This window comes from Dipodomys ordii, unplaced genomic scaffold, assembly GCF_000151885.1.
Source record: "Dipodomys ordii isolate 6190 unplaced genomic scaffold, Dord_2.0 Scaffold222, whole genome shotgun sequence".
NCBI classification, from domain to species: Eukaryota; Metazoa; Chordata; class Mammalia; order Rodentia; family Heteromyidae; genus Dipodomys; species Dipodomys ordii.
In genome coordinates, this window is record NW_012267438.1 from 993,454 (window position 1) to 999,454 (window position 6,001).

Here is a 6,001-nt window from a genome sequence, read left to right on the forward strand (position 1 = left end):
AAATTAAATTAAAAAAAAAGCTATGTGCATATGACCATATTCGATGATGTTAAGTGAAATGAACCCCAAGACAGGGTCACAAGTGTTTTTTTCTTTCTTGCTATTGTTTTTAATGTATTTATAATGTACTATGTGATTTTTTTTTGTTTCTTTTGTCTGTTCTTCCTCTGCTTTCCTTCATCTTGTATATACATTTTTCTAATTAGGGGAGGGGAAGATAAAAACCAAAATGCTTAAATAGGGATACAGGTTGACCCATTGTAACAATGAGCTGTACAAGGTACGATGCTGAAAACGAACTTTAAAACTTCTGCGGCAGGCGGGGAGTAGTTGGGGAGGTGGAGAAGGAAGGTTGGTAGGGTAAAAAACAAAAGAGGAGGCAAGAATGCTTGATAAAAAGTACTCATTACCTTACTCATGTAACTGTAACCCCTCCGTACAGTATTTTTACAATAAAAAAGTATTTAAAAAAACCCTGAGATTAGGAAACTGTAAATAATAGAAGTGAATTTGCTTCCTGGTTAGGGTGGCTTGTATGAGCATCTGTTTAATATCTGATGAGGACCTTCTTTCTGCATCATGATATGAGGAAGGGCATCTATCACATAGTGGCATGGACACACATACTACTTTGTGTCACTATTAGAAAGCCACTAATGCCACCAAGGAGACTTACACTCATGGCCTTATCTAATACTAATTACCTCCCAATGAACCTATCTTCAAATAGCACCAAAACTTTGGTGAACTTCGAAGTGACACATTAAACCATAGCAGAACCCACCTGTTATCTTCATGTGTAGATACCCTCCCACTGATGCTAAAATCTTTACCTTGGGAAGATGTTCTGCTCCTGCTTTTACAGCACAGTATTTAATGTTGTTGATATGTCCATAAGCTCAAATTCATTCATAAGGTGTCATTCATTCATTCACTTCATTCCTGTGGTTGTGAACTAAATGCTGATTAGAAGGTGGTCTTCTCTAATTGCTAGGTAACTTTCTAAGCAAAGTACTGAGTATAATCTGTCGATAAAGATCACTTTTATTTTACAAGGTTGCTGTTTCTTAATTTCAAGAAATAGGATTTTAGGCAACATTGGCATTGAAGAAACTGCATAGAACATTGGGTGAAAAGTTTTCTTTCACAGTGACCCGTCTCAGGGATGGGGGACTTGCTGAGGAAGCAGGTTCCTGTTATTAATTAGTAATTCATTAATGCATGACTGCAAAGGAACCTTATGACCTGACAAGACTGCAAATGGGCAGAATCACTAACGTTTTCATCTTTTCAAAGTAAGAAACAATTTCAATCTAAAGTATATGCTTTTTGGATTGTACTTCAAGATACTTTTTTTCACTTATAACATTGTTTAAAATCCAAGTTTGAAAACTTTATCCTAAAGTATTTCTCTCTACTATTGATTACATACTTGACATTATATAACATGCATCTTTTATTATATAATAGACATTTTCTCCTTTGCTATAAACATAAAACTATTTGAAATTTTTTATCAGAAAAGCAAAAAGAAGGTTAAACCTTATAATGGAAAAATGAGATAATTTTTGTTAAGCATTGTATGGTATATTTTTAACAAAGTAAAAGCAAGTGAGCACTTAATTACTACTGAGAAAATAATTAATTATGCTTATGTTGATCCTTCAGGAATAAGAAACACAAAAGAATATTGCAAAGAATATATAGCTACCATTTGTAAGGAAATGGAAAGATTTGGAAAATTAATTATATTAAGTGAAGTAAGCCAGACTTAGAGAAACAAAGGTTGCATGGATTTCCTCATTTGTGGTAGATAGAATGTGCCTATAAATCTATGTCAATACTTGGGTGGTATGAAGTGGTTAAAAATGAATTAATTGAAGTATAGTGGACTCTATGGAGAGCTCAAATAGTATTTTTTAGAAAGACTAGTCAAAGCTAAACAAAATAAGCACCAGGATATGGGCATTTGCAAGAGGAGGGGTGGGATCAAGGGACGAGGGTTAGACAAATGAAGAGGAGAAGTAGAGGGGAGAATGAATTCAGGAATTCATTAAGAAAAATCAATGAAAATAAAGGAAGGAGTTGGTCAAATGGGGAAGTGAGAATATTGAAGGGGGTTTCATTGACCAACATGCATTGTATTCATTAACTCTTTTATTCAAAAGTACCTCTTTTGTACAACTACTTAAGGATAATAAAAATTAAAGAGAATATTATAAAGAATAATAAGCAAAACATTTTTGCTGTTTAAATTTCATAATTTTTGTTGTTGTTGTTGGTCATGGGGCTTGAACTCAGTGTCTGGGTGCTGTTCCTGAGATTTTTTTTGCTCAAAGCTAATGCTCTACCACTTTGGGCCACATCACCACTTCTAGTTTGGTGGTAGTTAATTGGAGATAAGAGTCTCATGGACTTTCCTGCCTGGGCTGGTTTTGAACCATGATCCTCAGATCTCAGCCTCTTGAGTAGCTAGGTTTACAATTGTGAGCCACCAGCATTCAGCTTAAATTTTCATTATTCTTAAGGCAAGTATTACAATCAGCAAAATAAAGCTACTGATGATTGTGTTTCATATCAAACACCATCATAAAGTATATTGAAAATGGGACTAACTGTTCATTGTCTTCAAAATGGCATAGTTGATGAATGGCAGGAGAAGCCCTATGGCTCACAGAGCCTAAACCTAAATATAAATTCTAAAGCCTTTTAGAGAGAAAGCTTCCTGATCCTTGGTCTAGAGATTTGCAGAACTTCAGGTGGTCAAATGTAGTAGGATTTAGTGATTGTCAGGTATTGGAAAGCTGTTGACGTCACGGTAAGAATACATTGTAAGATGGCTTACAAGAATGATGGGTTTCAGAAGGAATAGTGAACACAAGTGGTTTTTTCTTTCTTGCTATTGTTTCTAACATATTTATAAGGTACCATGTGATTTTTTTGTTGCTTTGTATGTTCTTCTCCTGTGGTGTAACCCCTGTTTTTACTGTATTTAATGTTGGTATAAATTGGGGAGGGGAAGGGAAAAACAAAATGTTTAAATAGGGATACAGGTTGATGCATTGTAACAATGAGATGCACAAGACACTGTTGAACAATGAACTTTACAATTTAGGTGTGTGTGTAGGGCGTGTAGTGGTGGAAGTGGGAGGGAAGGGGATGTTAAGGGAAAACAAAGGAGGAGGCAACAATGCTTGAGAAATGTACTCGTGAGAGGGGACAAAGATGGCGACAGGACAGTAGAGAAACACCACAGCTCTCTCCAACCAAAAAGAGATTTTGGGTTCCAACACTTAATTTCCCCAGGAGACCAACAACAACAAAAAGATGAACATCCAGGGAAAAACAGGAGGTGGAAAGAAAACAAAAAGGAAGAAAGAAAAGGGAGAATTTCAGAATGGAAAAGCATGAAGACCCCTCCCAACCTTTACTGGCTGCGTGGCAATGCACCAAGCTGTAGTCAGCCTGGCCCAGTAGGGGCTGCCAGAGTCCCCAGAGGCACAGGGGGTTGTCTGCAGATCACCTGCGTAGAAGATGCCTGAGTTACTGGTGCCAGACCGCTGGCTGATCGCAGAGAACAGAGAAATCTCAGAGCTAGGAGCCTGCACAAAGACTCCTCTCCTACCCCTCACTTGCAGAGCAGAGGGGCTCCATCCCACCAAAGCTACTCAGCCCCACCATCCCATGGGGGAAACTCCAGAACTACAAGTGTCTGCCTGCAGAACGCCAGTGCAGAAGACATGCAAGGTACTGGTGCTGATTGGAAAAGAGCAAATAGAGACAAACCTCAGCACTCAGAACCTGCATGGAGACTCCTCCTGCACCCCTCCGCCAGAGGCCGGTGCCCTGCCCCCACTGCACAGCCCCTCAGGCACAGCCCAGGCCAAACAGCCAACCTGAACAGCAACTACAGAGGCAGAGACAGAGGAGAAACACCACCCTGCCCAGACCACAAACAACGCGCAACCCAGCCCACAATGGTCAGCATGCCCACCTGCCCACCCACGACTCACAGCCTGTGGTGCTGACTGGAACAGCATCAACAGAGGCAAAACTCTGATGGACGCCACCACCAGGCCCAGCCCACAGGCATCTCAACTGAACAAAGATTGCAGTGGCAACCAGTGACCTACATTGCATAGAAACAACAGCTGGAGATTTCCCAACTAGCTCCAGGGTGAGTAACCCACAGGGGACAGCATATCCCCCCTTAAGGGAGAGCAGAGCTGGTGGGAACCACCAGATCTTGACCCAGACCCCTGCCCCAACACCTGGACTACAGGACCCACTAAAACTTGGAACTGTTCAAGTGCTCCACCAGCCCATGGAGCACATCCAGCAGGTCACGCTAGATCAATAATGCCCCTGGAAGGGAGCTTAAACACCCAAGCCAGGAACAGCGCCCCATGGGTCACAACTGTGTACTCCAGGCTGCATAACTCAGGTGGGATACACAGCAGCACAGGTCCAATTGGCATGCCCCAGGTAGGGGATTGGGAACCAGCACCAGGCCTGGGGATCAGGTGCCTGAGCAACATAACCAACTCCTCCCAACTGAAGTCAGAAATTGAGCATACACCTTAGTAGAGGGGAGAAAGCAGGGAACTGCATCCCCTGGCAATTGCATCCATGACAGCAAAAGTCCTGGGTGTCCAGGGCAAGAGAACCAGAACCCAAACCCCATCAGAACCTGACCCGTATATCCTATGCTGGGAATTGGACAACTCAGGCCACCAGCACCTGATAATAGCCAGGAGCTCAGGCTGGAAAGGTAACTCAGTGGTAGAGTGCTTGCCCTGCATGCATGAGGCCCTGGGCCTGAGTCCTCAGCACCATATAAGCAGAAAGAGCCAGAAGTGGTGCTATGGCTCAAATGGTAGGGTGCTAGCCTTGAGCTGAAGAGCTGAAGGACAGTGCCCAGGCCCAGAGTTCAAGCCCACAAGTGACCCTCCTCCCCCACCAAAAAAAAATCAGGAGCTCATAGCAGACTCAGAGAATACATCTAGAACACCTGATCTCACCAAGAGCACCTGTAGAAGTAAACAGGAGCAGTCTAGGCTGTTCAGTCCCTCTAAAAGCAGGAACTTCCAGTAATTTACATCAGACAGCCCTATGTGGGTCAAACTAGCAGCTGTAGGCTGGCCTCTCCCTCAACAGAACCAATACTAGGTACAGACTTCCTTAGCCAACCCAGAACCAGCAACCAAGCAAAGACAGACACCTATTGACCAAAACAAAATTTCAGATTACTCTCCAATAACCCCTGAATCTCCATGCAAAAATGACAGAGAAAAATTACAAGGTTTAGCAACATCCAGGATAGCAAGCTACCCCCAAAAGCCAGCAGCCACCCAGGGGAGAGCCCCATTGGGAATAAAGCAGGAATGGAAGACAAAAGCTACACCCAAGAGATGCTGGAGGCAATGACTCAAGAATTAAAGCCAGAAATAGATCAGAAATTTAAAGAACACAGAAATGAAATATCAAAAGAGATGCAGGATTCAAAGAGGAGATGTATACAAAAATAGAACTGAGATTAATGTTCTGAGAACCAACATAGAATCCATAAATAAATCAATTTTGTCCATGCAAACAACAATGGAAACCATAGTTAATGAATGAAATGGAATTTAGAGGTGATCATTTTTATTTAGATTTTTGGGAGCAATAGAAGGGTAGAATATTTTACCTATCTTACCAAGTTAGGAGACCTACAACTTTCCAAGACTTCAAATAAGAAACACCTCCTCAAAGTACATGGAGAATCTGAATCATCTTATACTAGCAATAAAAAAGTAAAATATAAACTTTTATTTAGAATTAAAGCAAATACTTCAGTATCACAAACACAATATTAAACTTCAAGAAATATACCGCTAATTTGGAGTGAGCATTTATTTGCACAATCATGACATGCGGACAAAACAGGAAAGAGAAGAGTCTGAATTCCCTGCCCACCTACAGCAGGACACAATGAACTGCAGGGGGCAAGGCAGGCTCA

At 41.4% G+C, this 6,001-nt stretch overlaps 1 pseudogene; it reads right to left on the bottom strand.

The window, feature by feature from the left end:
* Positions 1–4,288: 4,288 nt before the first annotated feature.
* The window catches only part of LOC106000543, a 2,905-nt pseudogene continuing 1,192 nt past the window's right edge, over positions 4,289–6,001 (bottom strand).